An 11,210-nucleotide genomic window follows, 5' to 3' on the forward strand; every position below is an offset into this window, starting at 1 on the left:
AAAAAAGAAAATCTGTCATGTTAGTTAAAATATATTTATATAGTGTTTTTTGGGGGGGGTTGAGCAAGCATTTCAAGAAGCTTCAAAATAAGATTATCATCTAGCTTTGCAGACACAGCAATTTACCAACTGCCTGACAAGTGTTTTCATATGAAGAAATAATAAATCAGAGCATTGTCTGTTTTGGGAGGGTAATGGTTTTAGTTTGGTGACCCAAACAATCATGGTTTCCTGATTTATGTCAGCAGGGCTAAGGACTAACAAGAAGTGTGTCTAAATTAATCCAGTTGTGCTGTATTGATCCTTTTAATCCCCTTTTTAAGATGATAGTTATTTTGAAACGATTGCATTTGATGCTCCATTCTGTTGTTCCCATTGCTAAGACTTCCAGATGCCCCCTTTTGAAGAAGGCTCCTTCATTTCAGAATTTGCCTTATCAGGTGCAGCTACAGTGGTGCCTTGGGTTAAGAACTTAATTCGTTTTTGAGGTCCATTCTTAACCTGAAACTGTTCTTAACCTGAAGTACCACTTTAGTTAATGGGGCCTCCTGCTGCCGCCGCACGATTTCTGTTCTCATCCTGAAGCAAAGTTCTTAACCTGAGGTACTATTTCTGGGTTAGCAGAGTCTGTAACCTGAAGTGTATGTAACTCGAGGTACCACTGTAGATTAATTTGATAGCTTTTAAGGTGCCACAAGATTCTGTGAGGCTTTTACCAAATGTTTAAAATCATAAAATGTTGAGGCATTTACTGGTGTGGGGAACATAGTTTTCCATGCTCTATGAATTGTAGAGCTGGAAGGGACCCTAAGAGTCATCCAGCCCAACCCCTTGCAATGCAATTAAATTGGAAGCAGCTAGGGGTTAAGAGAAGCTTACACCAGGTTCTCTTTTCAGTGCTAAATCATCTTAAGAGCTCCCTTATGTTTTGTTTCATGAACTTTCTTGGAAAGAACTCAGAAAATCCCAAGAGTTGGGTTTTTTTTCAGGATTCTCCCAAAAAGCAATTAAAAAAACTAATTACAAGCCAAGCCTAGAAGAATGGAGGAAGGTGGCCCATAACTAGCTTTGCTGAAAACCTTCAGTTTGTGTTAGGTTGCTTTCAACAGCATGTTCTTAAGGGTCAGGTGGGGACAGCCTATTGTACTCAGGTCCTGCCTGTGGACTTCCCTTAGGTATCTGGTTGGCTACTGTGAGAACAGGATGCTGGACTAGGTTGGCATTTGGGATGATTCAGCAAGACTTTCCTTATATTTTTATGACACAAACAGCATGCATGCTGAAGCTAAGGAGTCTGGGTCTGGTCAGTGCCTTGATGTGAGACTGGTTGTGTGTTGCCGTTATCTCCATAATGGAATAAAGGTGAGATATAACTTTAATAAATCAAAGCTCATTGTTCAGCAGCAGAGTGGCTGTGGGATCACTAATTGCAGTACTTCATTTTCTTTAAATACTTCAAAACACACTATTCAGATAAGTTTTTAATGTCTGAAGCTGTATTGTTTTTAATACTCAGTTGGAAGCCGCCCAGAGTGGCTAGGGAAACCCAGCCAGATGGGCGGGGTATAAATAATAAATTTATTATTATTATTATTATTATTATTATTATTATTATTATTCAAATAAGTTTTCTTATGATATGTATTAATTTGATATTAATTCCAGGCAGGATTAAGTGGCACTGGCAATCAGCTCTTTTCTTTATGGAATGTGCAGGCATGCTTGTTTCCTGAGAGAAAAGTTGCCACTTACATCTTTCATTAACAATCCAAACAGATATATGTTTTCAATGTCCTAAAAATATACTAAAACGCTATTTTCCCCCCATACTGCATGTCTTATTTTCCGTTTGCTTGTTCTCTTCATGTGAATTGTGTGTTCCAACAGAGTATTCATCACCTGATGGGAATGCCACAGATTGCTGCAATTTGCTGAGATATATATTTCTGAATCACCTCATATACTAGCCAGAAATTCATTATGTCAATGATTTATTGTCTCTGGTGAACTTCTCATTGCTGCTGAGAACTTAAACTAGTTCAGCTGCTCTGGTTGATGAGGTACCAAAGCAGATGACAAGCCCACAACAATGTCTGGAAACCCAAGCTGGGAAAAGATGCACCTAGAGTGAATTGAGAAATACTGTCTTAAGGATAGGAGAGAATCTGAGTCTACATCTGAGCCCTAGTGCATGACCTATAGTGGTTTTCAGGGGCCAGAACTTGAGATCTTCCTTCAGTTGTCTCTCAGACCTCATTCAGGTGAACAGCAAATGGTGCCTTCATACCTCCACCTTTGCTACACACCTGTATCTGCAAGTATATCTGCAGGGGTGGAAGCATCCTACCTGTGGCCTGCTTAGATCTAGCATGGTCCCAATTTGGCCCATAGGGCCATTCCCCCCCCCCCAAACCTATGCCCACATGTGATGTCAGATGTGGAGCAGATAAGGACATGGCTCAAAAGGAAGAATCGGGAGCTTAAAGTGAGCCCCTGATTGTTCCACTGGGATCTGCTGCATTAAGGAATTCCCCTTCAAGAACTCCCTAGTGCAGCTGAAGAGGCACAGGGCTCTGCAAGTGCCAGTCATCGGCTGATCATGATAGCACTTGGCAAAAGCATCAGGCAAATGCCAGTTTATACTGTCCTTTGACTTCACTCCCAAAGGCACACTCCTCCATTGTCTCCCAAGAAAGAGGGATGCCAACCAAACCAACCAATATATTATACTGCCATGTGCCATTGCAAACATTTATAATGCCTAGACTGGGGACACCACCTTTTTGGGGCTCATGGGCACATCTGCAAACCAGAGAAACTGCTGGGGGAACCACACCACACTGCAACCAAGCACACACCTGAGCATACTCTGTTTGCTACAACAGAATGCTTCCTTGAAGCCAGAGAAGGCCTTTGTGGGCAAATGTGTGCCCATGGGTGCCATGTTGGCAGTCACTGGCCTAGGCTAACAAATTTCACCAAATGCTTATCAAGTACTTTGGTTTTCAGAGCACTGGTGTTATTATTTCTATTAAGCGAATGACACACTAAAAAGGTAGAAACACCCACCTCCATTTTTGAATGGGAAGAGAACACTGGCTTTTAAATCATTCCCAGGACTGACTCTATGACATATTTCTAAATGGTTTGCCTTTCAAAGCATCTAGTAAATTTTTCAACCTAAGTACTTTTTGGCATGTTAATCAAAAACAGATCTTTCCATCAAACACAGTCATCCTGACTGCAAAGGTCCCATCTTTCTTCTCTTTGCACATTTTTTCATACAGATTTGTTTTTCCTTTTTAAGGTTTAACTTTAAAACCTTATAGAAACCTTCAAAGGTTTGCAACATGGAAGTAACACTAAGAATAAGTTTTTTTCTATTATCTCCACACACACCCTTAGTGCTTCAGGTGCTTCATATCTATTATCTCCATTATCCTACAAAAACTGCTAAGTAGGCTGATATTGTGATCTACATTTCACAGATGGCCGTCAGAGGCAGAGAGAAGACCCTTGCCGAAAGCCACCCAGTGGGTTCGTGACTGAATCTGGATCCAGTTCATTGCTCAGGTTCTTAACCACTAGGCTCTAACAGTGTTTCAGTCTGTTAGTCCTCAAAATAACAGCATAATAAAAATCTACATAAATACGGTGGGTTTGATATTTCCTAAATGAGGCAAAAATGGAATTGACCTCTTACTCTTTATGAGTCTGAATTATAAGAACTTATTATCAGCAAAACATGCTGCTATGATTTCATCATTAAGTTTGTTCTGTCATCATATATTTGTGCAAAAAGTTCTTCTATGACAACAAACCCACTTCCATGAAATGTTCAGGTTTGCTGCTTGACTGTAACATCACAGTTTATTTCTCTATGGCCAAAATTAGCGGTATAGCGACTCAACACAAAATTAACCCTGGGATGGTTCTTCATATTCATTAGCTGCTGCTTCTGCCCTAGCTTTACCGGAGATGGAGAGAAGCGGATGCAATCTATTTTATTTCTTGCAAAATCCAGAACCATCATCCATAGTACCTGATCTCCATCTCTGCCAGTAAACCACTGGGAAACCCAGTTCAATACAGCGTCACAGTCATTTCAGCTTCTGATTCAGTTCCTGGTCTCGCTCTGATAGGAACTTTAAACTTCCTAAGCTGGTCCCCCTCACATACACACACACACCGAATCCATCACATATGGTGCCTGCTTTCTTTCTATTGCTGTCTCCCTTTTTTTGTTATTTCAGTGCACCGTAATTCTATTGGTGGTGAAAAGCTGCACTAATGCTTGGCTTGCAGAGTCTCATCAAAATACCTTTGTTTGTGTCAAAGGTATCTGAAGTCTATCTCCCTGACATATGAAAAAGGAGAAGTATTTGCAGCCCAGTTGTTAAAATATACCACCACACTATGTTTATGCATTCAGACTATATAACAGAACAGAACTAAGCTTCATTGTACCCAGATCCGCTTCAATGCTGGTAACTAAGCAGAGAATAAGCCTTACACAGAAAAACTAAGAACAAGCTACAAAACACCAGGACCCAGATGCAGATACTCTGAATTGTGTTTATCAGCTCTTTGGCAGGAAGGAAAGAGCAGGGAGACTAATCCTGCTCCCTGATCCAAACAGCAATTGCAATTTAAATCAGATTAGGTGTGCATTGCCTGGGGCTGGTCAATGTGGCTCAGAAATCATCTGTGCACTTGCAATAGCCCATTCAGCTAGGGATAGAAGCGCAGAAGCAAGCTCCCACAATCATATGACAGTTAGCTGGATCAGATCAAATGTGGTGAGCCTGCTTCTCTTGACGTTCAAGAGGGGTGAGGAACCTCTCATCCATGGGCCAAATATGCCCTGTCCCAAGGTTCAAATTTGGCCCATGAGGCTGTTTCCCCCAAACCACACTCACCTGCCCCACATCTGACATCATATGCAATGTCAGGTGTGAGGCAGGTAAAGACGCAGCTGCCAATGCACAATCAAGAGCCTTAAAGTGCACTCCCTGGTTGGCAAGGGAAAGCAGGCTTTCAGTCTTCTGCCAGTCAGCTGCTGGCCGGCAGAGCCAAATCCTGCTGGATCATCTTTGCTAGAGAGATCCCCATAGGAACTCACACACCCAATGCCTGCAGGAAGCAGGCCTGTTCTCTACCAAACATGCCAGTTGTGCAGGACATGAAGCTATGGAGGTAAAATTGCAAATCTAAGGCTACCTTCACATCATACATTTAAAGCACCATGATACCACTTTAAACAGTCATGGCATTCTCAAGAGTAGTTTAACAATCAATTCCTCTGCCCAGGGAACTCTGGAAACTGTAGCTCTGCGAAAGGAATAGCAGTCTCCTAACAACTTCCAGTACCCTTAACAAACTACAGCTCCCAGAAATATTTGAAGGAAGCCATGTCCATTATGGTATCATAGTGCTTTAAATGCTGTTTGTCTTAAGTGTATGAATTGTTGCTTTACTTGTTTTAATTTTGGTAGACTGCCTTGAATTTATTAGTAAAATGCGGAATGTAAATGTTTGAAACAGATAAATAAATATGTTTTCTAGTGGCGGGTGCCTAGCTTCAGCCATGTAATCCATTATTTAGGAAGTCACTTCTTGTTATCCAATGTTCAAATATGCCAATTTGGATCAGTACTGCGGAGACACGATGTCTCTAAAACAGGCCACATATTTAGTCATAAATATGTGTTTCTATGACCCATTTAAAGCATCTATGTTATTCTGTTGCCTAAGATGTGGTTTAGTCAATTTCAGATGGACTTCTGAAATGCTTAAGTTCATGCTTAAGTGCTCTGCGCAAGGATGAAAGTCTGGAGCAGTTAGCAGAAGCCCAGGTAAAGCATCATGTTTCAATATACTTCCGTTTTTAACCTGAATGTTGATTCTAGGCAATATAGTTTTTATACTGGAATTACAGGCATGGGAAATGTCCAAATGGATTCAATTATCACTAGCAAAAACAGTGTTAGAGACAGCATGAAAGCCAGACCAAACTGCTTCCAATATACAAGCTGAAAAGAAAGAATGTATCTACAGCCCCAGCTCACCCAAGAGAATTACACCTTGTGGCAACAACAGTGACAATTACACAGTGACAATAAAATCTGAGGATCCCTGCTGTTACAGACACACTAGTGTCCTCTGAAAATGTGAAGTTATTTTCTCTGCACCATCGAAGGCCTGTGGTGGGTCGGCTCCACTGATCAGTTGGAGATTTTGTTTAGAAGTCTTCTTCATGCTGTTTATGCCGCTAACAGACCCAGTTCACCACAAACCTAACACTGCCACCTTTTCTTGTTTACATACCTCCTTTCCAGGACATTACTGCCCTCATCTACTAATCTAGCTCAGCGTGTGAGAAAACAGTTTCTTTTTTATGTGAAGTTTGTTAATTATCTTTCTGGAAGCCATTCACTCAAATGCCACCTGAAGAGACCTCTTGCTGTCTGTGTTTAATTAATACTCACATTCCTGTATACAGAGAGACTTCATCAAAACACAACTCTCTTTTTCACAGGGCAGGAGCATCTTGAGAAGAGAAAGCGATTTCAGCAGCAGCAGCTAATCTTTGGGATGTAAATAATTTCTGAATGTAAAATAATGCATATGCTAGAGGGACCTCTGTTAGATGCAGATCACTTGCCCTTTCATGGAAGCTAATGTTTTTCTACTATGAGGGAGCATTTATACTTCGCATGAAAAATATGCAGCCCACTCATTTGTAAAATAAGTGTGAGCTCAAGCCATGCATGTGTGATTTACGGAGTATTGCTTGACCTGGAAAAGCTCTTCCTCAGTGTACACTTTATGTAAGGTTCTGTTAGAAGGATTAGATATAAAGAATAATTGTCTGATTTTGGACCAGGCAACCCCAAGATTCCACCTGTAATATGATCCTTTGCTACAAGAAAACCAGCCTAGCCATTCATCCTTTCCTTCTTAATGTGAGTAGCCAAATTCTTTTTTGGTATTCTCGTAAAATGGCTGGACAAATAAGGATTATGAAGTTCTGGCCAAAGACAGGTACACTATACCCAAGAATAGTATTGGTAGGTTGCCATTATGCATAAAGAAGGTGACAGAAGTGATTGCCAAGTGCTCTCACTCCCTTTTCAGATTTTGAGGGTCAAGTACCATTCATGTGTTTTAGTATTTTGGAGGTTGGTCCAATGTTAAAGGAAGCAAATATCTGCAGCTTTTGAGTTGTTCAGAATCTAACTTGCAATAAATAAATGGGAAGGGGGAAAGAAAGCAATTCCCAACCTAGTGTTAACATAAAATATGATGTAAGGAGGGAACTGTGGCCCAAGATAGGAAAAGAGGCTATAAGGGAACACTTAGCTACTTTAAACGAATTCCAATCTCCAGGGCTTGATCAGCTGTGCCCAAGGGTACTAAAGGAGCTTGCAGATGTAATCTCAGAGTCTCTGACTATAATCTTTGAGAATTCTTGGAGAACAGGTGAGGTTCCTAAAGATTGGAGGTGGGCAAATATCCCTATCTTCAAAGGGGGGCGGAGAGAAGACCAAGGTAACTACCAACTCATGAGCTTGACATCAATACCAGGAAAAGTCTTAGAACAAATCATTAAGCAGTCAATCTCTGAGCACCTAGAAAAGGATGCTGTGATTACTAAGACCCAGCATGGGTTTCTCAAAAATAAGTCATGCCAGACAAATCAGGGGAATGCTCTGGATTTGTAGCTGGTTGACTGACTGAACCCAGAGTTCTCATTGATGGTCCCTCGTCATCCTGGTCAAAAGTTACAAGTGGGGTGCCGCAGGGTTCTGTCCTGGGCCTGTTATTGTTCAATGTCTTTATAAATGACTTGGATGAAGGAATTGAAGGGATGCTCATCAAATTTTCCCTTGACACTGAACTGAGATTCTTATAGTGGCTCCTAACCCATTTCCAAGCACAATTTCAACCTAGGGAGCACTAAACTAGGGGGTGGTGAACTTTTGGTCCTCAAGATAATGCTGGATCCCCGCTCCCATCATCTCTGACCATTGGACATACTCATTAGGGCAGATGGGAGTTGGAATCCAACAAAACCTGGGGAGCCACAGGTTAGCTACCCTTGCCCTAACACACTGTCTTTTCCCACAAGAACTTGCCCAAATACTAACATCAACCTCTGATGCCCTGCCCTGAATCCCCCATCACCTGAAGCTAGGGGCGTGGTAACACTTTTAGAATTATCTAAATAATGTAAATGAATGAATAAGTAATGAAATCACATATTTTCTTTGTATTATTTTTATCACCACCACCATCATGACATCACTATTCTTTCTTTCTGCTGGGAGTGCATAGAATTGTGATTACACTTTGCTGGTGTGGTTATGGCACAGCTGCTGCTGGTGGTGTAGTGGGAGTATATGATTGAGCTGCCTGTCTTAATGAACTTGACTTGGATCAGGGCCACTGTCTAAGTGCTTTGCACAAGTCTCAGTACTCATTCTCCAAGGCATAACATCAAGCTAGCTTTACAATTAATGTAAAGTGGGTTTGGGGGTGTGTTTTTTTAAATAAAAATAACAAAGCATGAATCTCCCAAAGAAACTATAACATACATTACATTCTTGGTTTGATATATCACTTGTGTTTTAAAGGATAAATCTATGTCTGAATACTTTACTTAAAATAATAAGCTAGAACAAAAGACAAAGTCTATGCTCCTTGGTTTAGACGTGTCTTTTTCTTAACCTGTTGTTCCATAAGCTGTGTCCAGCTGAATCAGCTTACACTAAGTTTCAACAGCAGTCAGCAACATGGTGGTGGGATGCCACATGGCACATAGTATAATTCTCTATACTACAAAGCTAGCATCTTATACAGTATAGTACTCAAATACCTGGAAATAATTTTTTTTAAAAAAAACCCGCCCATCTGACTGGGTTTCTATGTACAGTGGGTGGGATTTTGTAACACTGGTTCATGCATTAATTTCCACAGATTATTGGTTGTTGGTGTGTTTAAAAATTGCCTTCTCATTCACTAGCCACCTCACATACACAAAGTGCATAAGTAATCCACAATTGTCATATATTATCAGAGTTGCCATTCATCTTTCAGCCATCGGGAGGGGAAGAAATAAAACAAGGAAAAGCTCGCATCAGTGAACTTAGCCTCATTAAGTCTGAGCACACATGACATGGCAATGCAAATGTCCTTGTAAAATTCACAGACCCCTGAGTTCACAAGAATTGCAGCAGCAGAGGAAAATTATTCCACATCCTGCGGAGAGGAAATTAAAGGTATCAGAGAAAAAAGAATTTGCTGCATGGTGCAAAATGCAAGTTTTTTGCCTCCTGATGCTGAACATCTGCCACATTTGTGTGTTGACTCACTCAGTTGAGTGAGAGAGTATAAGCATCTTCAGGCTGACATGAAGCCTATTCCAGACGCAAGCTGTCTATGCTGGCAGCTGTGGGAAGACCCACAGGAAGCAGGGACCCTGGAAGAAAGAGTGTGGGAGTATATCCTGTGAAGACAGATAACAAGTCATAACAGTACTATGGGAACTTCTTCAGCACCCGTATGAGAATGAAATTTCACAAGTCAAGGCCCTGGTTGTTTGTTCAAGGAGTGTGTGTGTGTTTCAATAGTCTGTTTTACATTTGACTGAATTAATGAAAATGTATTCTTTTTTATATTTAAAAAAAAATCCAAACTTTTTTTTTTGCAGTTTTTCTTTTCTTTTATCAAGCAGAATTAAACTAGCCAACACCCTGGCTGAGATATTTGCCATGAAGCATAGAAAAAAGGCTCATCAATTTTAATATGTTACCTTCAAGACTGATAAATTCAGCAATGAGATTTCATTATTCTTCACAGGGCAGATGAATTTGGTTTAGATCATGATCTAACACTTTGGGAAATAGCCCACCTTGATCTAAAGTGCTTTCATCATTTCTTCCAAGAGAATGAAGCTTGCTAAATTTTAAAAAGATAGCCTCAGTGATTTTCCTGTAACAGCAGCTCATAAAATTTAGGGCCCACTTCATTTCCATACCCCTCACTCCATTTACTATTGGTAAATTTATAAAACAGCTATCGTGGTTTTTTCCTCTTTTTGACAGAAGTGGGTGGAATTTGCAGGGGAGAGAACTAAAAAGGATTACATAACTTTCTAGGTAAAATTGTTCCCTTGGATTACAGTGTTGACCTGCCCGCCATAACAGATCTCTCCCTCCCCTTTCTGGTATTTGCAATATTGGATGGCATGGATGGGGTGGCACTGCTCACCTGACCTGCAGTCACTTCTGTCACTGCTGCTTACTGGGACATAGAGGGGGAGGGGCAAGGGCAAGGTGGGAATGAGGTCAGTGTAGATGCACCGGTGGGAGCACCAGATTGGCTATTCCAGTGCATTTGCACCATGCCAACCTCACAGCTGCCTTGCCCCTTCCACTCTACCTCCTAGTAAGCTACAGTGACACAGTTGACCAGAGGTCAGGTGAGTGGCAACACCCCCCTACTGGATATTTGTTACCCTTTATCTCATCACTTGACTTAGGTGTTTGTCCTTATATGGCAAGCTTAGAGCCATTTAATTTTTCTTTGCTAGTTGCCTCTCTTCAACATTTTCTTATGTCAGAATCACCAAGTAACCAGAAATAATTTGACTTATGCTGCCTTGTACAGATGCTCATTTACTTCCAGCAAGCCCCAAGCCCTTATGATTCACCCTGCTTCAGCTCAAGATTCATCCATCACAAATTAACATCCCTGTGGTATATTAATTGGTATCATTCTTTAGCATTTCACAGTACAGTATATTCTTTTATTCAAACTCCATCTTACATTATAGTTTTGTGGCTGGATCTCCCAGTGCACTTTTCTTCTCCAAAAACTAGTCACACATGTCCATCTACATCATGGACCTAAGACAAATCACTCTTCCCTGAGCTGCGCTTAAGTGCAGAAGGAAAAGCATGAAACCACAAAGCTGTGCTTGTATAGTTTCTCCTCTGTGAAATAGAGCAGATTAGAGGAACAATTTAAGTCACACACAATGATCCAAATCACACAAACACCACACACAACGTTTTAGAAGAAATTTCATAAGGCACTCCAATTGCAGAACTCCCAACCTAACATGTAGTGTGGCCTTTATTATCACTTCTTAATAAAACCTGATATATCACTCCTTCCTTGAACATCCTGAGCAGATGTGTTTTCCT

General features: G+C 40.8%; 1 long non-coding RNA gene across 1 annotated transcript; it reads left to right on the forward strand.

Annotated features, from left to right (window-relative positions):
• Positions 1–1,180: 1,180 nt before the first annotated feature.
• LOC114600629 (uncharacterized) lies at positions 1,181–8,891 on the forward strand. The gene is made up of 2 exons (XR_003707608.2): positions 1,181–1,362; positions 3,489–8,891. It is a non-coding gene; the product is annotated as an uncharacterized LOC114600629 (long non-coding RNA).
• Positions 8,892–11,210: the final 2,319 nt, after the last annotated feature.

This window comes from Podarcis muralis, chromosome 8 (genome assembly GCF_964188315.1).
Source record: "Podarcis muralis chromosome 8, rPodMur119.hap1.1, whole genome shotgun sequence".
NCBI classification, from domain to species: Eukaryota; Metazoa; Chordata; class Lepidosauria; order Squamata; family Lacertidae; genus Podarcis; species Podarcis muralis.